A 27,506-nucleotide genomic window follows, 5' to 3' on the forward strand; every position below is an offset into this window, starting at 1 on the left:
TTGTTAGGCCTAAAAATTCCCTGATATTTTTGATAGTTTTCGGGATAGGAAATTTTTTTATTGCTTCTATTTTCTTTGGGTCTGTTTTGATACCTTCTTCACTTATAATGTGGCCTAAGAATTCTACTTCCTTTTGGAAAAATTTGCATTTACTCGTTTCAATTTTTAATCCTGCTATTCTTAATTTTTCTGCTATGAGTTTGAATCTTTCATTATGTTCTTCAACCGTATTTGCAACGATAATTATATCATCGATGTATAGGTAGCAGAACCCTTTTTCCAATAGGTCTCCGAGTACTTTTGTTAGTGCTCTTTGGAAGACTCTAGGTGAGTTTATTAGTCCGAAAGGTAATACTTTGAATTCAAAACGTGCCATGCCAGGGATACTAAATGCCGTTTTATGTATATCTGACTCTTTCATTTTTAGTTGATGAAATCCGGAAACCATATCGATAGTGGTAAAAACTTTGTTTTTTCCTATGCAGTCGAAAATTTCCAATATATTGGGTATAAGATATGGATCTGGAATAGTTTTTGCATTCAATTTTCGATAATCTATCACCATTCTCCATTTTTTCTTTCCGTCTTTTGTTAATCCCTTTTTTGGCACAATCCATACTGGCGCGTTAAATGCACTTGTTGAAGGTCTAATTAAGTTATTTGTAATTAGCTTTTTTGTCTCATCACATGCGATTTGCTTGAGTGTATATGGCAAAGGAAATTGTTTAACATATACTGGTTTATCATCAGTTAAATTAATTTCGTGTTCTTCTATGTTGCATTGGCCAAGTTTATCTCCTTCTAACCAGCATATGTCTTCAAATGACAGTATTAAATTTTTTATGTTTTCTTTTTTTCGTTGAGTCAGGTGTTCTAAATTTATTGTATCTATCAGTTGCTTTCGTCGTATTGTTATTTCATGTTCTTGTGTCTCTTTTTGTGTAATTTCGTTGTGCGTAGTTGTAAATATATATGTCGGTTTTAAATTAGTTTCTTTAGGTGTGACTTTCATTGATGTTTTTGAAGTTATTTTCTATATCATTTATAATGTGAAGGTTCGTCATTTTGTCATATTTTCTATCGATCTCTCCTGCAACGTTATCTCTCAATGTGTCGCAAAAATTAGAATAATCATTAATAGTATAGTACTCCTTGGTTTCATTGGATTCGTCTTCCAGGGCTTTATTAATGTTTCCAATAAATTGTGTTAAGCTTGAGTTATAGTTAGGTTGAGATATTTTTGTTTCTGGATTCCCATATATTTGATCATTCGTACTATTTTTCGTTTCTTCTTGTATGTCGCTTATTATGTTTAGGATTTGAATTACATCTTTATGTATTGATACTTCTTTGCTGTGTGTAATCGTATTTATTTCAATATCATTTTTGCTTACTATGTATCTTTTATCAAATGCTATGGGTTTCCATGTGTCATGATGTTCATTAATTTCTTTTGAGGTTTGTACTGTAAATGTGTTTGTTTGATTTCTGCTAGTGATTTCTTTTAATGGCACTTTTTGATTATTTATTTCCAAGTATCCTCTGTCTAATCTTAATTTGTGTTTGGATAAGGCATTTATTCCTATTATTCCATCGTAAGGAATAGAGAAGTTATCCGGTGCTACATGGAAATCAAATGGTTCATCTGCAATATACATTTGTGTTGAACCTATTGTTCTTATTGCGTCTTCTGTGATTCCTGATATAGATATTTGTTCATTTCTGTTTAACTGCTTTTGTGGAATGCTGCTATTTTTGATAATATTTAGTTGTGCTCCACTGTCTACTAGTAGTTGCAGTTTATTATTCGAATTTGGTTCGGCTATTTCTATGTACTTGAGCAGGTTTTTTAGTTTGATAATGTATATTTTGGTACAGTCATTTGTAATTTGTTGGTTAATATCAGTACTATTTTTAGCTATATCTGTCTGTAGCATGGTACTCTCTATTTCCTTTATATTTTCTTTGAATTTGCTGTATGTATCTATGTGATGTTTTGTTTGTGTTGGGAGAGTGAGTGTTTTGTCGTGGAACATTTTTATTGTCTGCTCATTCTTTAGGCGTTCCTTCCCAAAGAAGCTCCAGAGTTTTCCGAGTTTGTCCCATGTTTGCGACATTGTTCTGTTGTATGACCGACACCTTTACAGATTCTGCAAAATATTCTTTCTTCTTGTAATCTTTTAATTTTTTCACAGTTATCTATGTTATGTCCAGTTTCATTGCAACCTTCGCATGTGATTGAAATATTTTGAGTTGGATAATTTTTTAGTGCTTGTAATTTCCTACATTCACTTGCTATGTGACCTATATTTTTGCAATAAGCGCAGAATTTTTTCCTTTGATCATTGTTAAAATTTTTTCTGTATCCGTTGTTGTGGTTTTTATTGTAAGTGTTATAGTTTTGCTGATTTTGCTGAGGGTTTGCAGATTGTTGTGTATTCGCGATTTTTCTGCAGTACTTTGCTGTGTGACCTAATTGATCACATAATTGGCATTTGTAACTTGATTTATTTCTTTGTTCTGTGAAATATATTCGCGCTTCTTCACAATCTTGTTCTTCGTGTCCCTGTTCTTGGCATAGGGTGCATATTCTATAAGGTGATCTATTTTTACCTGTTGTGCAAAATTTGATAGAGTGACCTTTTTTATTGCATTTTTTACAAAAGACCTCAGGGCATTCTTGCGTTGAATGACTTCCTTCGTCACAAATATCGCATTTATTTACCATTTGTGTGATCTTATTTTTACACTTAATGGCTTCATGTCCTGTTTCTCCACATTTCCAGCATTTTATGTAGTCGGCAATGTAGGGGCATTGACCTACCTCATGTCCTAATTCTTGACAGTATTGGCAATGGATATTTCTTCGTTTATTCAGTGGGCAAGCGCTTATTGAGTGTCCTTTTTGGCTGCAGTATTTGCATATCAAATTGATTTTGTCTAATGAATTTTTACAATTATTAGAAAAGTGATCTGATCCTTTACAATAGACGCATGCTGCAGAATGGCAAAATAGTGCTTCGTGTTGGGGGTCATGGCAAATTTGACATATCATGATTTTTTTTGGTAATTCAGGTCTATAATAATCATTGTATTCGGCATATGTGTTATTAATTGTTACATTGTCTGTTGTTTTTCTAATATTTATGTCATTTTCAATTTCTATGGCTTTTTTGGACATTTCTTGTAATGTTGTCTCATTGCCCAGTTCGTATTTTATTTCCGTTCGCATTCCTTTTTTAAAACATTTTGCTGTGTCCGCATTTAATTCTTCGTAGAAATTCTTCCTGGCTATTTCATTTGTTTCTTGTATTCTATATATTTCTTTTATTTCTAAGACTAATTGACATAATCTATTTGTGCATTGGATAACTGATTCTGTAGTTCCTTGTGTTATTTTGCGTATCCTAGCACGCAGTTCGTGTATGTCTTCTTGAATTGGGTATAGACTTCGTATTGCTGTAATTAATTCGTCTATTGTTTCTACACAGCTGTTTCCTAAAGCTTCTTCTGCCTCTCCCTTCATTCTCACTTTCAATAATTCTACTACATTATGTTCATCTTGGTCTTCGACTAAATTTTTTACTCGTCGTAATCTTCTGATGTACTTTGCGGGTGGCATATTTTTGCCATCGAAGTCCGGAACATAATTTACCAATTCTTTGAGTGATAATTTCATTGGGTGTGAATTTGCCATGTTTATTGGGTTTGTTGCTGGACTTGTGATACGTTGGTTTTCTTGAATTTGTCTTTGAATTTGCTGAGTGTTTCTTTCACTCTCCTTTTCGTTTATGTATTGTGTTTTGTTTATTTTTCTAATGTCTTTTTTTGAATCTTCGATGTTCTGTTGTTGGTTAATAGGTTCGTCAGAGTTTTTTGGTAATGCGTATTTTGTGTAGACAGATTCTTCGTTTGTGTTTATGCTGAATAATATATCTTTTGGTGTCCTTAATATTAGGTTTTGTTCACTTAAAAATCCTCCAATGTCTGAATATCTATCGTGTTTTTCTGAGTCAAATGTGTCAAACGTCTGGTTTAATAGTGAATATTTGTCTGAATCAGTGTAGTCGGTTTTATTTGTTTGTTTTTCTGTTAAATCAACTAATTGTCAACTGTTGGTATGATTTTCTTTATTGCTCCTGTGTTTTTCTCTTTTCTTACGATTTCTTCTTGAGTCTTGATCTTAATAGACGATCTTTGTAGCTTGTTACTCTTTTTGAAAGCTATCTCATCCAGTCCTTTTTCTAAAAGGTCTTCTAATTTTGGGTTCTTGTCGATTTGTGATCGCGTAAGTTTTCTAATTACGGATGATGTGTCCTTCGTTGTGCTGGACTTCTTGCTCATTTATTGTACTTTCGTAATAAACGGAATAAACAAAGGGAATTCGACAAAATCAAAATAGATGAAGTAGGAAAAAAAAAAAAAAATAAGATAAATTATTGTTAGCAAAAAATTATGGTAGAAGTATATGGAAACACAATTGCTTATTGAGATGACAAAAATTAAAGGGAAAAAAGAAAAGAAAAAAGGAAATTCTATCTACGTATGGTATTTGACGTACTGGCTGAAAATTATTTCTCGGTCATTTATTTCTGTTGTTGTCTTAGTTTCATAATTTTGCAAGATTGCAATTTTGAAATTCGGTCACTATGAAAGAAAGTGACGTGTGCTGTTTACTTCTGTAATACAACGCCTACTCGTATATCCGCGGTTTTTGAACTCTTTCTTTTATGTTTGATGCGTTAATTCATTAATAAGAACTAAGTTTTAATATGTATAAAAATAATTTCCTTTATCTCAATCGAATGTATTTTTCGTACCGGAACCAATTGTTACGTCTCGTGCATCAACTACGAATAGCTAATGAATGAGACGTTCCAATATGTTGACTAGTGGCTGATTGAGGCTCACAAGTAATGAATAATATACGATGTATGAATAAGAATGAATGTATTTATTTATTATGTTGTACTTACAGTTTTTAGAGTACTTTCAGTATCGTAGATCTCGGTATTTGGATAGGTTCAATAATGACTTTGCACGTTCTCACTTTTAATGGATCGCGTATTTATTGAGATCAAATAATGTAGTTTGACAGGTAATAGTTGAATAATTAGCCAAATTGTCGAACAGGCTTGCACGCGACTGTATCGTCGATATGTAGAGTTTATTCGTCAATTGTCGAACTGACGTGCACGGAGTAACGATAATTGCTGATCATCTTTCGGGTGGTTCATCTTATATACATAAATTTGTGCTCAATAAATCGCTGATGTTTCTTGTGTAGTTAAGTAATTTTCTTTTTGAGTTCATTGTGTGTTGTGTAATGCTGAGTATGGTCTTTGTGTTTTGCTGCCGTATCGTTTTCTGGTGGACGTGTATGTAGTTTTGATTTTACAAAATTCGGGATTGCACTTTTAAAGAATGTACAGTGCCGGTCAGCCACTTTTACCCCCCCACGGGCAAAATCAGTCAAACTTCAAAGTTTTATATCTCTGGTAGAAATTAACGTACAGAGACGCGCGTGGGTGCGTTTGAAAGGTCTTTGGGAGAGCTTTCAAATGATATGACTCACGGTTGCCATCGATTGTTTTTTTAAATTTTGCAACAATTATGCAAAATTGAAAATTCTAAAATTTTTTTATTATTTTGGCAATTAGCCAATTTTGGAAAAAAAATCGTACGAAAATTTGAAGTATACCATTTTTTAGCTATTACCAAGCCCTATCTGAATCACTCATCAAAAATTTATTTTCGTCAAATATGACGCGCGCACGGGCATTTTTTCCTGGAAGTGACAGTTTTTTTCAACATTTTTTATCTCCGTCAAATTGTAACAATCGAAAAAAATTTATAGGAGAAAAAATGTTTGTTTTTTCACGTAGAATACTGCAATAATTTTTTTTTCGGTTTTTCGAAAAATTTTTTTTTTCGGTTTAAATTATTTTTCAAGGTCGAAAAAAAAAAGATTTTTTTTTTGATGTAATTTACGATACTTGTTATGTAGTATTATTGAATGGGTGGAAAAAAATTTTTTTTGTGGTTTCTCATCTTTTTAGCGTACCGACTGTGAGAAAAAAAAATTGAAAAAAAAACCGAAAAAAAAATTATTGCAGTATTCTACGTGAAAAAACAAACATTTTTTCTCCTATAAAATATTTTTCGATTGTTACAATTTGACGGAGATAAAAAATGTTGAAAAAAACTGTCACTTCCAGGAAAAAATGCCCGTGCGCGCGTCATATTTGACGAAAATAAATTTTTGATGAGTGATTCAGATAGGGCTTGGTAATAGCTAAAAAATGGTGTACTTCAAATTTTCGTACGATTTTTTTTGCAAAATTGGCTAATTGTCAAAAATAATAAAAAAATTTCAGAATTTTCAATTTTGCATAATTGTCGCAAAATTTAAAAAAACAATCGATGGCAACCGTGAGTCATATCATTTGAAAGCTCTCCGAAAGACCTTTCAAACGCATTCACGCGCGTCTCTGTACGTTAATTTCTACCAGAGATATAAAACTTTGAAGTTAGACTGATTTTGCCCGTGGGGGGGTAAAAGTGGCTGACCGGCACTGTAAATGAGTAAAGATACGTCTTGAGACGTAACAGATGAATAGTGAATGGTTAAGTACCAAACGCAGGGAGGCAGAAAGGGGGGAAGAAAGAGAGATGGCGATAGGAGGGAAAGTGAGAAGAGGGAAAGAATGAGGAGGAGAAAGGTAGTGATGGAAGGAGTGAGGAAGGGGGGGAAAGGGAAGAGACTGAGTAATACAAGATGTTATTCAAATCACCTTTTATTATATGAAATGAAAATATATTGCATTATTTAAACAATTTTACGTATTTAGGTAAAGATACTCCATGCAAATTTACTTATTTCATTGATTTTTTTGTATGCTGATTAATTATTTTCTTTCAATCCTTTCCAGAAGTACATATCGGACGGACTGATATCGGGTTTTCTTGATGGTTCGTCAGTGCTTGAAACAAATTGCAAATATTAAAAATGTTATAATTTTTGTTTCAATTACAAAATTAAACAGATAAGATATAATACAAACTACCTTTTAATACTACCACGACTAGGCTCCTGCTGCTCCCACCGATGTTCATCATGTTTTAACTTCTCTGCACTAGAATGAAAATGAGATAACTTTTATCATTGAGAATATATCTACTTGTAGGACGAAACCATTGTAATTATAGTTACATACAAGTTATGATTAACAAATATTTTTTCATACAATAATGATTAGCATACTTTTTTCAACAAGCTAAGTCCAACTCAATTTATAATCATCTACAATTAAGGATTGCCGTCAGTCATGCCCAAATAATACCATTTCATTCATACTTCATGATTGTATTCTTTTAAGCATTACGAATACCAGGTTAAAATTTGGAAAAGTTTCACCGATTCGTTTTCAAGATAATTGATTTCAAACTTTGTATTTTGAACACGGTGTTATACGAGAAGTAAGGAAAAATATCTACTCAAACATTTTTTTGCACTATTTAAAATAATACCACATGAACAGAAAACTAATCAAATCAAAGAAAAATCATTAAGGAATGTGCTGAATTTTTTTCATTAGATCCGACCGTTTAGTTTCAGAGATAGAGAAGTAAAGATAAACAAACTATGAAAATGTAAACGCGTACAAGCCGTGAAGTGGACAAAACTAACACTCTGCGCAGCTTCGCACGGTCGATCTGGGCGGTTACCGTCAAAATCATAAAACTCAAGTAACTTTTTTTCTATTAAATATTTTCACTTTAAACTTGGTACAAACCTTCTTCACACTATATTCTATAATATTATTGATTAAAAATATTAAAATTCATAACAGACTTTTCTCGGTAGCAGTTACAAATGTACTGGATTAAAACGCTTTCGTTTTCACGAATTTTTTTTCTTAGTTACAAAGTTTATAAGAGTAATTTGAAATACATTGTTGGTTAGTATAACTATTGAAGATGATTGTGAAATTTTTTTAAAACTTTCTAGCGGAAATTGAATTTATGGGAGCGAGATAAAAATAAAAAAATGGTTCCAATGCCTTGCTGATTACTATTTTAGGACGGGTAGTACCAATAACAATTTCGCTCACAAAACGACGTGTTGTGTGACCGTGACTCTACGAAATACAATATTAAAATCATCTAACGATCTAACGAATAGTATACGTGTAGGCGAAGAGTAGTTTACTCCATGACTTGTGAGTACGGTACTTTGGAGCCCAACATCCTTAAAAGATAAAACGGTGGCGGATGGAAGGCAAGCAGTATATCATCCCTCTTTTAGTTAGCTGTGACTAGACGGATCTAAAGCGTAGTAAGGGGTTCACACGTCCGTTAGTCGGGTTCGAGAGTTGTCTTTCACGTAGTCACGGTTCAAAGTCGTCATCTATAAAATTCGTGCTTGACTCTCACGGACCCTTCGTGTACGCCTGGGGACGCAATGCCCCGCAGCTTCAACTCAAGATCTGTGAACGGTGAGAAGGTGGTTGGAACAAGGAATTTATGTTGTTTGTGAAGGACTTGTTGATAGTTCCCTCGAGATAGAGTATTTCGGGGAGCACTTCACCACCTTACAGCCTTAGCCTCGGCGTTGTGGAAGAAGGGAAGTTCCACTCCGCGTCTCCGTCGTGCATACGCGCGACGGATCGGCTCGTGAGAGAGATCTGGATCCGATGGCCACCGGGACTAGAGTGCCGCTCCGCACGCACGCCGCGAGCTCGAACGTTCCGTCGGAAAGGGGAGAGAGGTAGGTGCGTCGGGAAGGGGAAACCTCCCACCACGCGGGATTTGCTGGCCGTATATGCCGTGTGTATTGTCGAGTCCCCACTCCGTGTAGTCAGACTTACGCGGGCTAGTCGAGTCTCTCCCTTTTTCTGGCGTACTCTCACATAGCCTATTTTAATTAATTTTCATAATACCGTTTATATAGATTTTTTTATTGATAAATAGTGTTTAATTTGCCTAATCATCACGAAAGTATAAATTTACGCTTTTGATTTTCCATAATATTAATTACAAACCCTCACCAGTAGTTAAGTTTTATTTTCGAAATTAAGTTTTAGAAAATTACGTCACATGATAATAATATGAATAATATTACTTTAATTACCTTTTTTTCTTCATTGTTGATTGATGAAGGCACTGGTGAATTCAGCGAGTTCAATTTATTTTTCTTGTTACGATCTAAATAATGATCCGGACGACTATTCAACTGAACGTCCACTACTTACTGACGTGCTATATTAATGCTTGAGGGCGGTCTTGCTAAAAAAATGCTGCACTTGATACTAACAATGGAGAGTTGAATTACTTCATATCAATTGTACAGTGATATGCCCGCATCACTTATAACAATCACAATTTATTTTTCCGTTGACGTACATCAGGATATTTCACTGGCTTATGAAAATATTTTGATGGAAACATCAACATGACAGCGAATAACTCACAGGACCGTAATGATTAATTTATTTCTTGCAAGAAAATTAATTATAAATTATTTGACTCACGGGTCAAGGTTTTACACACGTTTCCAATTAATTAACCATATTAAAAATAATATGACATAACGTGGCAAAGTTATAGTCTCGTGAAAATAAAACATGAATAAAAAATTAGCCATTGATTTATGCATCTATAAACATGTATGGAAAGTCCTAACTGTGTACCAAAATGTTATAGTATAACATGAAAATTATTAAAGCATTGACAATAACTCGCATAAGTAAACTTGGAGGTTGCGGGAGTAACGCCTCAGCGTCAGTCGGCGAACGACGATGATGGTTTTAAACTTTTATTTCGACAGGCATGTCATTGTCGTGTGTCATTCAAATTTTGTTCATTGATACACGATAATTTGAAATCATATGTAACGAAGCTTTCCATTAGTTTCGTCTCCATAAATAAATTCAGAATTGCTTGTAGAATTGTGTTAGTTTCGATTCAATTATTAGGTAATCAGTAACTTGACCTCAGCGTGTCACAGCCACATTCTCGCAGCGAGTCGGTGCGAATGGGGCGCTTCGGTTTATTATTTATTGCAGGCTTGTTGTTTATTAAGTACCAAGAGACGTTAATCATATTTTTTTGTAGAAAAGTACAGGGAACAAGATGGAATAAAAATTGTTTAAACCCATACGGTCAAGCTACGAGAAAAATGCATTTGAAAAAAGGTAATAACTTAAAAAAAAAATTATAATTATTGATTAATTGCAAACGCGCATCACTCCACGCGCTAATTTGGACGCTTTTCTTTCTCTGTGCCACACGTTCTGCAGTTTTGTAGCTACAACTCGCAAAACAACTAGGCACATAATATATGTATTAGTTATTAAAATATGAATAGCTTTTCTAGGCTTTTTTGAGAAAAAAATCCTTTTATAAGGGTCTACTTCTTTATTCTCAAGCTTCCTTTGTTCTTTGTATATCGAGTTGTATATCGTTTAAAATAAAAGTTTGTAACACTATTTCCAGCTTGCAATATTGGTTCCATAATTAGCAGAACTACTAACGTTGCTACGATAAATATTAAAACTATGTATTCGTAACTAATGCAACAGGTATCAACAGTGGCAACGGGTAAATATTTTCAACATCTGTTATAACAACTGTCGCAGTAAAACCGGTAGTTGAAATAATTTTAGTAGGCTAAAAGTGGTGTAGTCAAATTTCATCAACGTCATGTCAAAGAACGAAGGAAGATTCAGTGGTTTCTATTTTCACAGATATCTCGACCAACTTTCAAAGCTTAAAATTGCGCCGTGCTTGTCTTCTTTTCCTCCCCGAGCCTCTGCTATATGTGACCTTTTTCTCAGAGCAGCTTAGCGCACGTCTGCCCTCTTCGCCTAAACCTCGGCGTTATCAGAATTTTTACTTGAGCCTCGCTTCGTTCGCAGCTTTTCTGAGGCTACACTGTGGTTTATTATGATCATGGAAGAGCAAAAATCTTACGACCGTCGATTTCGGGTCTAAAAAAATTTTGAAAGCATCATGATTTTCCCGAAAAAAGTTTTTTCCTTTGTATTTTTTGTCGTTGACCCCGAATCTAAAGTCAAATTGCCATGATTTAATAGTTAGCAGTTGTCATGATAGCTGTGATGACAATTGACTTCAAACGCGCGTCCAGGAAACGCGAAAACAGTAGGGTGACTTTTTCTGTTTCCGCGTATCAAATTTTGTCGAACTTTTAAGTTGTCGAAACAATTTAATTTCAGATTCGTGTTCAGCAATGAAAAATACAATGGGAAACACATTTTCGAGATCGAAAAACAATTGTGGTGCGTACAATTGCCAGCGCGACCTTGCTGAAAGCGAAAAACTAAATATCCCGGTTTTTGACTGTCAGCTCGAGAAAAAGAATCACATCGAACTTTGTAATCGTAGAAATCGGTATCCTTTTTCATTCTAGGCCCTTCAAGATACAACTTGCTGCTTTCAAAATTTTTTCAGAGCCAAAATCGACGGTGATAAGATTTTTGCTCATTTTAAATTCAAAATAAACCTCAATGGGCCGCCCCGTCGGCGTCCGCAATTCTCTTAGGTTGCACTGCGTTCGTCTGTCCTCATGCCCCCCAGCCTCATCCTGTTTCGTTTATTCTTCTCAAAATCCGCACCTTCGCCACATCTACTACTCTCTCCGAGCAGCCTGACACCTTTAATCATTACGGATCTTCTTTCGTATGTCGGTTTTTTAAACGATAAAGTTACCATGCGGAACAGCGGCAACGAGAGATTGATTTTAAAAGAAATTATGGAAATTTGTTTTTGAAATTTCTTTTCACCGAAAAGTGGCGACGACTTTTATAATTTTCAGTTTTTTATTATTTATAATTCTTAATTCAACTTAGAAAAATTGATGTACACACATTTACGCACTTTATGAAAAGCGTTTCGCTTCCCAGACTACGACTTAAAGTTTTAATGGGTTGTACAATAATCCTAACTATTTTGATAATTGTAACTTGCTCGTTAGATTGATAATAATATTTCAGAAATGCGCAATGTATTGTAGATCTAGTCTTCAGCATTGCGATATTTTCTTTATAATTATTATGTGCTGGAAATAATTTCATGACTAATGATCATTATTGAAATTTAAATTTCACTTACTTTATTCGAGGCGCCGAGTTGCTGCAAGCCATCGTAGCGACAGCATTTTTGTTTACGAGCCGCGTACTTGCCAAAACGCGTTTCTCTCGGAGATTTAATGCTCCTTCTATTATAGGCCCTATTAGAGTCTCAACCATAGTCTCAAATTCAGATGTGATACGATTCGCACGCGTGAGAAATTTTAGGATGGATTTCCTGTGTGTGACTAGTATAAATCGTCTCGCACACGCGAATTGAGACTTTGTTCCAAGTGTGATGACACATCAGGAGTGAATTTTCCACATGGGAATTTTCAGCCGAGGGTTGTCAGTATTTATTTATTATTATTTTATTTCTTAATCTTAAAAAAACGTATAACCAAGCTAATTAGAAACACGCTGTACGCCTCTATCTATTGATCTCAATTTTCTCAAACGAAAAAAAAAGCAATGATGTAGTAGCCGATCACAGTGATTTTCAGCATTAAATGAACATAACTCTTAAGTAAGACAGCGATTTTGAATTCGACGACCACGAATACTAAATAACCTATTTCGCAAAATAAACACTCCTCACTGCCACCAAGCGCCCGTTCTTCTAAAGCTGTGCGCTGATTGGCCGATCTTTAAAGCTAATTATCTAATTACCTAATTATTTAATCGAAAAACTAAGAACACAATTCGAAATTAATTTTTCGAGACGAATCGAATGGAATTATTAGTTACATATGTTTTTGAGTCACCGTGTAGTGTGCACCTTTTTTTTGGCAAGCCATAACTACTATTAAGTCGGTGTACGATTACCCTTCTTATCACAATGATCTATATAGCCGCAACCTTTGATGATTCAGTATACTTTACAACTATCTACAACAATGTATTTTAGAGATTTCGAATAGGTTTTCTATTTGAACTTTGTTGTAATGAAAATTGCTACTAATGATTTTTACTTTTCTTCAAAAACTGAAAAAAAATTAAAAGAGGCTTATCCTACCATTGTTATCAAAAAAGGGTAGTTCCTGAAAATGGTAAGTTTCACCTTTATTCGTGAAGAACGTTTTCTACTTGCGAGGGAGTGAGCACAGTTTTCCGCAGAATCAATTCCATTAGTCATTATAAAGCTTTCCTAGTGAAAACATCATTTTAACCATATTGCAGTGTTGTGTTTCCAATAATATATATGTCAGTTTTTTCGAAGAATTTCCTGTGTTATGAAAAAAACAGATTTTAGATAATTTAATTGAAACTCGTTAATTGAAGCTGAATTGCAATTTAGTTAATTGAAATGATATTGTCATCAAAGCTGAATAAAATGGAGGTTGGTATATTTTTAAGACATTATTTAATTATATAAAATATAAATGAATTATGATTATCTGTTGGTTTCTCAGTAATTAAATACAATGATGTTTCACGAATTTCTGAATATCTCGGGGATATCACTACAACGTAATTTACATCAACGAATACCCAGAGGTATCGGATTTTAATTATTATTCTTACTAACCATGATGGTAAATATATTGTAATATTAGTTAAATTTTACAATATACATATTTATTCATAGAAACTTTTATTTCTATTTTTTCTTTTCACAGAAGCAAAGAAATTATTTATCGGAGAAACCTAATCCAATTAACACTACAAATAATCATAAAAATACTGTTCCATTAAAAGAAATATTAAAAAAAGGATAGTGGAAAAAAACAGTGAAATGTGAAGTAAGAAAAGCTTTTAAATGGAAAAAGCAACGTAAAAAAGTAGATCAGCGGAAGAAGAAAATATATATAAAAGTGAAAAATATGAAGAAATTGAAAAAGAAATTAAAAAAAGAAGAAAAGTAGAAGATGAAGCTAAAAAGTGGAACTTATTACAGCAACTGAGAATCTGATCAAAAATATCGATTTTACAATTCCATCTCCGGCAGTACCAAAACAATTTCCAGGTAAAATAATTATAAAATTTATAGAAACTATTATTCCACTAATGAGTACAGTAATAACACACGCACACAAAAAAAAAGTGGGCTGGTTCAAAGATGGCACCTGTGTACTATTATGTTATTTGATGCGCTGAATCCGAATCCACCGTGAGAATTGGTTCTATACCCTTAAGTTACTCATAATCGAGGTAAACTTCCTTAAAATTTGGAAAATCCTTTTTAAACTTGGATTCTTCCGTTTATAATACATTTTCATAGATAAATTGGACCCTGGTGTAATATTTACAACTACAGTTCTGTATTTTAATCGGCTGAAGTTGAATTTTGGGATGTCAGAGCCATGCAACCCCCCAAGTCTGCTTAGAACCACCCTTTATACGGAATAATTCTTGTCATTGTAGAAAATTGCGGGGATTTACGGAATCGGAGTATCCGGTGTCAAGCTTTGAGAATAAAGTTACACGTATATTCAGGTGCAGAGCATCTTTTATAGGTTTTCGAAATTCGCAATCCCCTAAGTCTGCAGAAAATCACTTCTAATATGGAAAATTCCCTGTCTAAACGAGAAACTGCGGTAATGGTATTAGAGTATCAAATGCTGAATCAAATAGTAAAATTGTACGTACTCTCAGAGGCAGAACAAGATTTAGAAATTTCTGAATTAATTAAGTATTAATTAAGATTTTTACTGTGAATTTTGTGTGTTTAATCGTTGAATACACTCAACTTTGCGTTAGAAAATTTATGAATAGCTTGAACGAAAGTTAATGGTTATATTCATAATAATTAACTCTGATTTTTCAGTATTTCTTATGGGTTTTTGGTAATTAATTAATAGTTAAAACTATTCAAATCTTATTTGTTTTCAGATAAATATAATCCTTAACTTTTGTTCTGTACTTTAGTTGTATTATAGAATAAATAATATTTTTGTATTAGTAAAATTAGAGTACTACACACACAATTGCATTTAGATAAAATTAATTTAAATAATTAATGATGAAAATAGTACATAGAGGGCCATCTGTGTAAAGAGGGCCCAAAACACTTGAACGAGGCCACTTCCGCACACTCCGCTCCCGAACAATTAGGGTTCGAATTTCGCTGACGCTTGAGACACTCTCCAAATTTTCCAACCAATTAAATCAGGAAAATTTGAGTTCTTCCTGCCCAAAAATGACAAGGAATTTAGAGTGGGAGTCTCTTGCGAAAAGCATAAAAGGAAGCTCTTGAAGAAAATTAGGCAGTTTTTTTCCAGTTCGTTCAGTTCATTCAGTTTTTTCAGTTTTTTCAGTTTTTTTCAATTCGTTCAGTTCGTTCAGTTCGTTCAGTTCAGTATTTTATAAAAAGGACCTCCGTGTGTGTGGGAAATTAGTATAAAAAGTAAGTAAAAGAATTTAAAAAAAGAAACTAAAACTCTAATTTCTTTCATTTACTTTTTCTCTAATTTTCGGTTCATTTCTTTCCTCATTCTTTTCTTTCCTAGTTTCGCGTACGGATTTTTTTTTTACTTTAGATAGTTACACTCGATCGCCAAGCGTGTGGTTGAGTGCATATTAAATAGGCTCCCTGTTATGTTATTTTATTGCCGAGAGTGTGGTAAAATAACATGAGGCATAACTATATTGCCAAGCGTGTGGTATAGTGAAGCTTCAATCCTCCGTCGCCGAAAAGAGAATTTCCCGCGATAGTGGCAACGCACGTCGCGGTTATTGTCCGAAAGGATAGACCAAAAAGTGCGCCTGAGAAATATTTCGTCAATCGACGTCACAACATGTTGAACAATGGTCCGTTAGCATGTCAATTAACTACGGACTTTATTTCTAATTTAGAAAAAAACATATCAAACAAACCGGACCAATCAATGGATGTTCAATGCAATAAAATTCCTCATGCTTCAAATTTGCAAATTCAGGTTTTTGATAAAAAATCTTGGGCGTTGTTGGATTACGACAGTCAGGTAACGGCTATATCTGAAATATTGAAAAATAGTAGGGTAGTCCCAGAATTACCGGTTTCCAATATAACTGTCGACACTGCAGTTGAAAAGAGAAGTACGACTATTAGGAGGCAGGTTTTGTTGGAATTTTCTATTGGTAGTTACACGAATTCTTATATCTTTTTAGTTGTGCCATATTTAACGAGTGATGTTATTCTTGGCAACGACTAGAGTCTAATGAATGGATTAGTAATAGATTATTTTCATAGCGATATAAGAATTAGGAATACTTCTATTTTGCATGATTTGGTTCTGTTCGAGCGTCCTTCGTCCGATAAACTTTTATCATCATGTGACGGTGTAGGCCCGTCATGGCCTGCACCGTGTGCTTGCCTCCCTCTCCTTCCTAGGCAAAGGCGCACGGCCGGCATCAAGCGCACGTTGTTATCACGTGCCTGATGCCTGCCCTTTTATTTTTCAGCTACGCACGAGAGCGGTGGAAGGAGAAGCCGTGGACGTGACGACGCGCTCGAGTATTGAGAGTGCGAGAGAGAGAGAGAGAGAGAGAGACAAAAGCAATAGTTTGAGTGTTGGGCTTGGCGCGCGGCACTTGTCGCGACGGGCATTGCCGCGTGCCGCCGATTAGACGAGTGGTGGGAGAAAGCGTGAGAAGCCGGCTCTCACGCACTCGCGACAGTGAGTTACGCGACGCACGCGAGAGAGAGTCGTACGAGAGCTGACCATCGCTGCCTGCCCTTTGTCCGGAAGAAGTCAGCATTCCCCAGCAGATCGGCCGGACGGGACTTCCTCTGCCAGCGACGCAGCAGTTGCCCTGCAAGAAGCCGTCATCGAGGCAGAACCCGACAGCCTTTTCTGCCAGGTCGCCGGCCAAGCAGCAGCTAGGGGTTTTCCAGCCTAGCCGCCGGTGGGACATCTTCGAGGCCCCCAGCAACAGCGACGTCCACCAGAATTTGGTCAGGTCACCGATTCCTCTCTCTCTTTGTATCTCTTCCTTTCCTCGGCGATTCTCACGGTTCGCGTTGCTACGCCAGGCTTTTCCGAGCCGGCGTAGCTTTCGGCAGTGTGTAATTTAAGTAATTGTTTGAGCCGGTTAATGAGGTGACATGGCGCTAACGTGCCGGTCATCTCGTTTAGACTAAGTTTCGCGTGTTATTAGTAATAAGTGATTTGTACTCTCGTCGGCACTCGAGGTAGTGCATTTGTAATAAACGGTTTGTCAACGAGTTGTGTGTGAAATCATTTGCTCGCTGTTCTCCTTCCTGCTTTGCTTGGAGCGATACACCGCCTCCCTTGCCTTCCCCCTTTATAAATAATTGGTAATAGTAGTGAATATATCGGCATTGCACGCCGACGCTATTACAATCAAAAAATAATGTAGATAATAAGACGATTATACGTGTAATTAAAATTGGTAATTGGACTAGATGAGTAACGAAATTATTAATGAAAAAGACAATATTAATATTAATAATAAAGAAAATAAAAATAGTGGTAAAAAGGTGAAAATGAATAATTGTTATAAATATAAAAAAGTAATGATTGTTATAGTGATAATTTTGTTAGGATGCGCAAATTAGAAGCTAATCTTGTTGAAAATGATGACAATATCTTAGAGACTGAACTTCGTTCGGTCGCGTATGATCTCACGGGACTGACTGAGCCGCAGACGGAAAGATTCTTTTCAATATTGAGGAATAAAACACCATTATTCTCTTAAAATCTGGGATGTGCTAAAGGTTATGAACGCAAAATTAAATTTATAAAACAAAATCTTATAATTCCAATAAGCTATTCAGTGCCAGTAAAAGTGCGTGAAACAGCTCGCAAAACCATAAAAAACATGCTAAAAACAGGTTTTACTATTAACCCTTACTGCAATTCAATTAGAGTAGTCAATAAATCGAATGGTGATATTAGACTTTGTCTTGATGCCAGAAAGCTTAATGAAAATATTGAGAATGATTGTGAATCGCCTCCAATGATTGATAAACTTTTACAAAATTTTGAGGAGGTATATTAAAAATTGGATTTGACTCACTCCTTCTAGCAAATTTCGCTTCATCTTGATTTGTGTCCTTTTACTGCATTTATTTGTGATAACATAGTACCCAATGGATTCGTGTTTTATATGATTTAAAAACAACGAGTAGGGCACTGATTCAAACCTTGTAGTTAACGATTCACCAATGTACTGATGGATTGCAAAAATCTTTTCCCAGATATGTTGATGGTTTGCTTATTTGGGGCTTGAGTTTTGATGAGCACATGCTAGTCTTAAAGGAACTTTTTGATATACTTATCGACTTTAATTTTACAATAAATTTTTAAAAAATGAGAATTTTTCGAAAAAACGATAACGTTTCTTGGTTGTCAGATCTCTAGTCACGGAGTTACTCCTGATCCAGATAAGCTAAATAGAATACATAGCTTTGAAGTTCTTCTCGGTTTTGCTCATTTGCAATCGTTTATCAGCATGTGTAATTTTTATCGTCGATTCTGTATGCGATATTATGACTTTATCAAGCCGTTTTTAGATCCGTTAAGGAAGGATTCATCTTAGATTTAGAAAGATTCTCACTCATAAGCGTTTGCTGAGTTTAAGAAAAACTTCAAGCGAATGATGTGTCTCCTGCCGCATGAACCATTCGTTTTCCAGCGCGATGCTTTCGAAAGAGAAGTCTCTGGAATTCTCTTTCAGATTAATGATGAGGACAATTTGAATCGTTTCGATCGTGAGTCGATGTTTATCGAAAGCCGATTCATACTTTATATTCACTGATTGTGAGCGAGAACTCTTAGCGATAGTATATATAGTTCAAAATCGGTGTAAAGTTCAAAATTATTACTGATTATAAAAGTTTGATCTTCTTATCAGATACTTAATTCTATAATAGTAGACTGATTCGGTGGACTTTATTTCTGCAATAATATTCTTATTTTTCATTGATCATTGCAAAGGTACCGATAATATGGTAGCAGATTTCTTTAGTAGGAATCCAGAGGGTAGATTCCTCAATGAAATTGATAACACCCTGAGAATATCAACTCTGTTTAATCTAACGCCAATTAAGGTCGATTCGCAAGTGCATTCTTTCGTAATCTGTGTTTTAAGTGAGAATAATTTAGAATTAAAGAACATTTTTGAAAACTTACGTAAACAAAGATAAAATCATAGACTGTCAAAAATAATTACACTTTTTGTTGAAAAAAATAAAAAATCACCTTATTATTAAATATATTAAAATGTTCTTTTTCATAAAAATGAAAAATCCGTGAACTAACAAATCGTCATTCTAGAGTCAATAAAAAAAATTACTAATAAGTTGTAACGGGGTTTCTGCTACCCCGTTAAGGGTGATGCTAAGTGGCTACTCGGCCTGCGGGTAACTCGTACGGGGAACACGCGGGATTCAGCCCAGCGGCTCAGACATGCCCCTCGAAGGCGCTCTTGCCTTCGGCCCGCGGAGAGCGTCGTAAGTCAGGTAGCAGCAGTGATTAGCAGGATGAATATTTATTAAGACTAGGCTGACAAAGAAAGCATACAAATAGCATTCGCAGTGAAAGAGGCAAGCGAGAAACAAGCGAGAGAGAGAGTCTTAAGATCGAACGGGCACTTACATGACAAGTTCGCAGTGGCCTCGGCTATGGACTTGACACGCGCAGGTGTTCGGCCACGAGGCAGCTCTCTCGGGCTGACCGGCTGAGATCAGCAAACACACACACCCACGCACGCACGCACGCACGCACGCTGCACCCTTAGTCCTTTTTGGTAAGAAAAACCCGAGCCGTGTAACACAAAGCACTTCTTCCTTGCGTCACTCGCCGAACTTGCTTCCTTTCGCCAAGACGGGCAGCCGATTCTGACTCGCACGCGGACGTGGTCCCCCTCTCTCGCGCTAGCTATTCGGCAACGGCGCGTCTCAGCCAATTAGGCAACGTGCGCGACACTCGGGCGTCCACGCTTACATGCGTACACGCGGATCTCTCTCTCTCTCTCTCTACTCGGTGCTCCCTGACTTACCTCGTGCCGCGTCCACAGCTACGGCAAGGCAAAAATACATAAGGAAAAGAGTACATGGATTATCAACGGATTATGATTAACTTAAGGGGAGAGAGAGACATAACGAGCCTCGGCTCGTTATATTCCCCTTCCCCAGACGCTGGTAGCGAGGTTGGTACCAGCTCGACCCACTCTCTCTCTCTCGACCAGGTAATAAATGCAATCAATGTGTAGGAGGATACGTTCTTTATTAGGAAGATGAAATAGATTACAGCATGAAAATGCAATTGTTGAGGAGGGGTAGCTTCGAGGCCTTGTCTCTCTTTACACTTTCCGTTGAATAAGGATGAATCTCTAAAACAAAAGGGGGCGTCGGTGCCGATACAAACAAAAAGACAAAACGATACACAATCCCGCCTTTGGAATGCTTCGAAGTGACAGTAAGGAAAAGAACAAGGGGGGGGGGGCTGGAGCGGCGAGAGCGCAGACAGGCCAGCAGGCTAATCGCGCCGCCGTTCTTCACTCCCTGGTGGAGCTTCCGCGCCGTCCCGTGGTCGGTACCGGGCCGCAGGTCTCCGGATACTCGTATTTCGGGTATCTCCCGTTCCGGAACAGCTGGTGCAGGGCGTAGTTGGGGCAGTTGTCCGTTCTGGACACTTGGGTCAGGTTGCACACCCAACAGTACCTCTTGTACCGGAGGTCGACCCTTGGGCCATCGAATCTGCCGCATGGCTCGGTGGCTCCCTGGTACTGCAGCGCGGTCGGCCCTGGCCCGCGACGGGGCAGCTCCGCCGAAAGCAGTCTTGGGGCGTTTTGGCGCTCCTGCTCCACAGCGGCCAGTTCCGCTCGGAGGGCCTCTAGCTCTTGGAGCTTTTGCCGCTGAAGGGCCATTAGGTCCGCCCTGGTCTTGTCGGCCTCTTCGTTGGCCACGAATTGGGCCTCCGCGGCGTCCAGGTAGTCGCGCAGCCTGGTGGCTCTCTCGACCCGCTGTAGGAACTCCTGGGGCACCAAGGCTCTGGCACGAGCGTCGGGGTGGTCGGCGAAGGCTAATACCTCCCGGTAGGCTTGCTGTTCCTCCTTAGCAGCCTGCTGGCGAGTCTTACGCCACTGTCTAGCCCGGCCTTCGAGCTGCGCCCACTGGGTTTCCAAGGGGAGGTCTGAGGTCCCCGAATCCTCAGCCCGCGAAGGCTTGGCGGGCGGCGCCGTAATGGCTGGCAGTGCCGGCCGGTGCCTAGTGGCTTCATTTGGGGCGCCCTCAGGCCGTCCCAGCGGGAGCGCGTCGGTCGCTTTCTGGGCTGCGGCCTGGGCGGCATCCGAGGCTGGCAACGCCGGAAGGGCAGTAGATGGTGGCTGCACAGCGATGTGGAGGAGGCTGGTCTCCCCCAGTAGCTCCGTCAGGCTCACTCCCGATGGACTGGGAGGAACGGAGGAGGCGTGTGCCTCGAGGATCTGGCCGATTAGTAGCTGCATCCTGCGCAGCTCTTCCACGGGCACGTCGAGCCTGACCGTTCTATCGGTCCTTGCTGGCAGCATTCTCGTAGAGTTCTGGGGTTATATGAACAAGGTTATATGAGGAGCGATACTCGAGATGAGTTGTCGTCCAAGCGGGTTAGCAGCAGAAGGCGACTGAGATAAGCAGCTGGTTAGCGAAGCAAGCTGGTTAGCGGAGGAGACTGGTTAGCAGAGGAGTGAGGGTAAGTAAGGGGGCACTCCGGAGGTGTAAGGGCCGCGAAGGGTGGCTGGTTAGGCGCGCGGTTCGCCCGCTCGGGTGTTCTTTGGGCGGAGGCGTCTCGGCGACGTTTCTACCGGCGGTGGAGCGCTCTTCTTCGAGCCGGGCGGCCTACCCCTTCTGCGAGGGGGCCGCCCCTTTTGCGCTAGCTCTAGCTTGGTGGCGTCCTGGCTGAGTGGCGGTCGAGGCAACGTTTCGCACGCGGGAGCCTGATCGCCCGAAAGCTTGGGTTCGTCGCTATCAGGAGCCATCTCTTGCTCCCCGTCTGAGACTAGTTGGTCTTCACACCCGCTCTCCTCCGGGAACTGCTCCGCGTCGTGGCAGGGTTTCAGGTCGCACACAGCCACTTTACCTACGTCGACTCCGCTTTCGTTTTGAAGCTGGTGAGAATTCGGGCCTAATCGAGCTGTGACAACAAACGGTCCCGCATACTTGGGACAGAGCTTCGCGGCGATAGCCCGGGCAGCCGAGGAAAGCACGCGTTGGATTAGATTTCGGAGAGTAGGGTGCGCACGTCGCATGATGAACGCCGTGGGACTCCAGGAAATCGTCCACGAGCTTGTTCTTGAAGGGCGTGCCATTATCCGACAAGAATTTCTCGGGGACGCCAAATCGCAAGAAAACTCGCTGATTTAGCTCTCTCTTGATGGTCTTGCCGTTCGCCTTTCGTATGGGGATGCACTCGATCCACCGGGTGAACATGTCCATGAAAATCAGCAGATACTCGTGGCCTTGTGGCGATTTCGGGAACGGACCCATCGAGTCTCCGCAAACTATTTCCCATGGTCGTGAAACTACATGCTTCCCCATTAGTCCCGCCGGGGCCACCTGCTCGACTTTCACCTGTTGGCACACGTGGCAGTTGCGCACGAAATGAGCTACATCCCTATAAATGTTCGGCCAGTAATAGCGCAGGATCGCCCTCTGGTGAATCTTGTAACGGCCGAGATGTCCCGCCGTCGGCTCGTCATGGCATTCCGCGAGGACCAGTCCACGTCGCTCCCGCGGTACCACCAGCTTCCAAGCATCGTCGTCTCGCCCCATCGCGTCGTCAATGACCGGGTCGGGGCGGCACACATACAGGCATCCTCCAACGACCTTCCAATACGGGTGGGCCCTTGGGTCGGCCAGGACCTTCTTAATCTTATTCCGGTACCAAGGGTCCTTAGTGCCTTCTCCAACGCTGAGAGAAGCCGTGGCGGCTATCGCGTCTTCGTCTGTCTCGTACATGCGGGAAAGTGCGTCCGGCACTACATTATCCTTGCCGCTCCGATGCACGATGTCAAAGTCGTAGGCTTGCAGACGCAAGGACCAGCGACCTAACTTCCCGTTGGGGCTCCGCAAGTTTCGCAGCCACACCAGGTTGTGGTGGTCTGTCACCACCGTGAAATGGTAACCCTCGATGTAAGGTCGGAACTTCTCGATCGACCAGATTACGGCGAGGCACTCTCTCTCTGTCACTGACAACCTTCGCTCTGGAGCAGTCAGAACTCGACTCGCGAAACAGAGTACGCGATCCGCCCCCTCGACGTGTTGTAAGAGGACGCTGCCCAGCCCCGTGTCGCTAGCATCACATTCAACAATGAATGGAGCGGAGAAGTCTGGCCTTGCGAGCACTGGTGCGGAGGCCAGCAAAGCTTTCACCTGCTCAAAAGCTGTCTCCTGCTTCGCTGTCCACGTGTACTTGCAATCTTTGCGGGTGAGTGCGGTGAGCGGCTCACTCAAGGAAGCGTAGCCTTCTAGGAACTTCCTGTACCAAGAAGCCATCCCTAGGAAACGTCTCAGCTGCTTCAGGTTTCTCGGCGCGGGGTACTCAAGGATTGGCCGGACCCTCTCTGGGTCGGGTCGGCAACCATCGCGGTTCACCAACAAGCCAAGGTATCGCACTTCTGTCATGCAAATCTTCGACTTTTTTCGGTTTATCGTTAGGCCCGCTTCGTTTAGCCGCTTTACGATACGCGTCAACCACAGGTGCTCTGAGAAGGTTTCCGTTGCGATGAGGAGGTCGTCCAAGTACGCAAAAGCGTAGGGCTCCATCTCCGGCGTTATGATTTTGTCGGCCAGCATCTGGAATGTTGCGGGCCCGCCCGAAAGGCCATAGGGCATCCTGACAAACTCGAACAAGCCGAGTCCTAGGACGGTGAATGCGGTGATTGGTATAGACCTCTCTGTGAGAGCCAAAATGCTCCGGAGCAATCCAACGCGCTTATGAACTTGGCGTGTTGGATCTTCCGCAGTATCACGTCCATATAGGGCAGTGGATACGCGGGGACTCTCGTCTGCGCGTTCACCTTCCTGTAATCTATGCAGAAACGGTAAGTGCCGTCTTGTTTCGGGGTCATAACGGCGGGGCTCGACCACTCACTTTTCGACTTCCGGATGATTCCCATGCGCAGCATCTTCTGCACCTGCTCGTGCATCTCGTCCTCAATCTTCTTTGATACGGGGTAGTACCGTTGCTTGACAGGACGTGCGCATTTCAAGTCGATATCGTGCTGGATCCAGCTCGTACAGCCAAGCTGTTCACAGGGTGAATCGGGTAGCAAACTGTGCATTAGCTCGTCGATTTCTCTGCGCTGACTTTCGGTAATTTCCTTTATACCGAGCGAGGCCAGTGAGATGAGTTCCTCGGCCCGCATTGAAGAAAGCGCGGCCGGGATTGGTTCGTCACAGCCCTTGACCTTCAGCGTGTTCGCCTCCGGGTCGAGCATCGCTGAAAAAGCGCGGGTGAAGTCGGCACCCAAAGTACACTCTGTGTCGACTTCGGACAGGATCAGAACATCGAGCCAATGCGTTAGCCCCCCTAAAGGTAGGCTTACGTTGCCCAAAACTGGCACGTAGTGTCCATCGACGGCTTTTGCCCCGGGGCCTACGTACGGATGTACTCGGCGGTTAAGCGCCGAGGCAATCTGTAACGCGTTTGGGCCGAGGACAGTGCGGGAAGCTCCGGTGTCGTACAGCCCCCTAAATGGATAGCCGCCGACGTCTACCGTCAGCCACCACCGGGGTAACTTCTCCACGACGGCGCTGGCTACAGTACCTCCATCGCATGGCGGCTGCGCGTCGGTCGGATTACTCGAGGGTAGCCTGGAGTCGCCCGCCGGGCTGCGAAGCGCCTGTGCTACTCCTGTAACGCCGTCCGTAGCGAATGTCCGGCCTTCCCGAGGAGCGGTAGGGACCCCTACTACGCGCTCCCCCTCTTGTTTTTGGCTCTGCTAGTTTGACTAAGCACTCCGGGCAGGAGAACCGGGTATGGCCGGGCCAGCTGCAGTTCCAGCAGAGAACTTTGTCGCCACTGGGGCCGATTTCTTTGTCCTTATTCTTGTCGGACTTTGGGGTGACGATCTGGGCTTGATTGCCTCCGGGACGGCCACCGCTTCTGCCTCCACGGTTTCCACCTTTTCCGCCTCGGCCACCACCTGGCGGTCCTCTGGGCGCTACGCCGGCCTCGGCCTTTGCCGCCGCCTGAGCACCCTGCTGGGGCTTTGCTGCAGCACCTTGGCTTGGGGTCGACAACGTCTGGGCCGTTGCCCCGCTGGTCGGCTTGAGTTTTTGCTCCAAGAACTCCCTGAGGCACGCTTCCCAATTCCGCTCCGCAGCATGTTCGCTGACCGAGGCAATGCCGGTTGGCTTTATCCTGGCCGCCCTCGACCTGGGCTTATAAGCCGCTTCGGGCAGCATGCTTTGTTCTGCCGGGGGAGGGGGCCTCCATTGGCCTACCTCATCGTCCTCTGCTTCTTGAGCTCTTTCCAGCAGCTCTTGAAAGTCGGTCAGGCAATCTTTGCACCGCTTTAGTCGTCGTTGCAGCCGTGGAAGCATGTTATTTATCACCAGGTTCACTTGATCCTGCGCCTCCCAAAGCTCCTCGAACCGGCCGAGAATGGTGAGCAGAGAGACGACGTAGTCTCTCACCGGCTCATCTTCCCCCTGAGTACGCAGTTGAGCTTCCACGATCAGGCTCCTTCTGTTCCTTTTCGTCTTGCTGTATGTCTTGAGTGCCGCGTCCTTGAACTCTTGGTACGTCTTCCATGCGGGCCTCAAGGCCCGAAACCAGAACAGCGCAGGCTTCTCGAACAGCGGCGTCATCGAGTCCAGCAGTTCGTCTTCCGCAACTCGGTCTAGCCGGCGATTCTCCTCTACCTGCTCCAGGAACTCCTCAATACTAACTCCTTTTTCGCCCGAGAATTTTATCTTCCACTCCCGGACCGTCTTTCCGAGGTGTTTGCTCATAAAGCGCGACATCTCCATCGTGTTAAGAGTGTGAGGCGAGGGCCCCCCCGTGCTGTGGCTTGCTGCCTGTCTCGACACCGGGAGCGCGAGCGAATCGTCCGCCGTCTTCGGCGCAACCCCCCTCCCCCAGCTCGAGCTTGCGGGGATAAAATGGCCGAACGGCCGTGAGTACGTACTTGCCGCTATAGTTGCCGTTTGCGGCCTCTCGTACTGATTTTGCGTGGACGGTCTCGCGGTTGAGTGAAATATCGACGCTCGTGGGTTCAATGTTGAGGGTGACGGTCGTATCGAGCCATCGAACTGACTTGACAGCTCGTAGTAGTTCAAATCGAACGTGTCTTGGAAATGAACTCCTTTGCTCGATCGTGTCGCGTTCCAACGTGCTTGGTTTTCGGCCGTTTGCTGTTGAGCGTTAGCGACTACGCTTTTCATTTGCGCCTGTAGATCGCTGTTTACTCGCTCTGTATTGTTCTTTTCCGATCGTAATGTGGCGATGGTTTGCAGTAGTTCCTCTATTCGTCTTTCTTGTTTTGTATTACGCAGCATTAATTCTTGCATTTCTGCTTGCTGTGTAGCCCAGAGGTCATTCAAATTTTCTTTTAAGGCACGTGTCTGGAACTCTGCTTGCCACGCCCGTTTTAGCTCTGCGGCTGCCGCCATACTCAGCCAGTGTTCGCTTTGATCGGGGAACATTACGCGCATTGTTCGGTTTGTAGCTGAAAAAGCGATCGGTTCGGCTGTCGGCGTGACGTAATGTTGTGCAGTATACGTCTCGCTGCTATGCTGTAAGCTCATTGCGCTTGCTGTAACCTGAGGCTCCGATTGCATGCTGGAGGTCACGATCGGCTCGCTCTGTGTGACGTTCGGTGAGTTTAAGAGATGGTTAGGTCTCCAGCCTTCGTTGGCTGGCGTCTGCGCGTGAGCTTTGTTTTGAATAATTGGTGCTGTTTGCGGATTCTCTTCTAAGGTGAGCGACATGTCGATCGGCCCTGCGGCTCCTTGTGGCGAGCTTGTCGCGAAACCTGATTGCTCTGTGTCGACTTCTTTCTCTTCGTTGGCGCCTAGTGTCATTTCTGCCTCTAGCGCCGTACGAATATCGTCGGCTATATCATCCGGTAGGAATTCTGACTGGAAGAAGGTGCGCGCTAAATCGTTTCGCCTTTCTTCCGCTAGTGTTGGATTATCGAAGCGCGTTTGTATGAAGTCGCTTCCGGTGTAGTCGCCGTTTAATCGTCGGTACAATCTGTTACCTCTTTCGTATATGGAACCGTCATTTCGCAACTCTTAGCGGTTTAACGCGTCTGCTATTACATCGCTTGGCAGCCCTTGAATCCATGATTTTAAACGAGTGTTGATGTTGTCTTTGAAAATTGTTAAGTTTTCGATTGTCCAGCTGTCGGTTGCCATTTCGTCCGCTCGTGGGGTTTGTAGAAAAGAAAATCAAATAACCAAGGGAAAGGGAAGTTTTATACAACTTCTCAACCGACGCTGGGCTGTTACATCGAGTGACTTTAAACACGAATCGTAAGTGTTCT

General features: G+C 41.2%; 1 long non-coding RNA gene across 1 annotated transcript in view; it reads left to right on the top strand.

The window, feature by feature from the left end:
- Positions 1-27,506, top strand: part of LOC131663042 (uncharacterized) — a 234,051-nt gene that overhangs the window by 142,420 nt on the left and 64,125 nt on the right. The gene's annotated exons all lie outside the window — the stretch shown is intronic.

Source organism: Phymastichus coffea, unplaced genomic scaffold (assembly GCF_024137745.1).
Source record: "Phymastichus coffea isolate CEN01 unplaced genomic scaffold, Cenicafe_Pcof_1.1 PCOF00030, whole genome shotgun sequence".
Taxonomy (NCBI): domain Eukaryota; kingdom Metazoa; phylum Arthropoda; class Insecta; order Hymenoptera; family Eulophidae; genus Phymastichus; species Phymastichus coffea.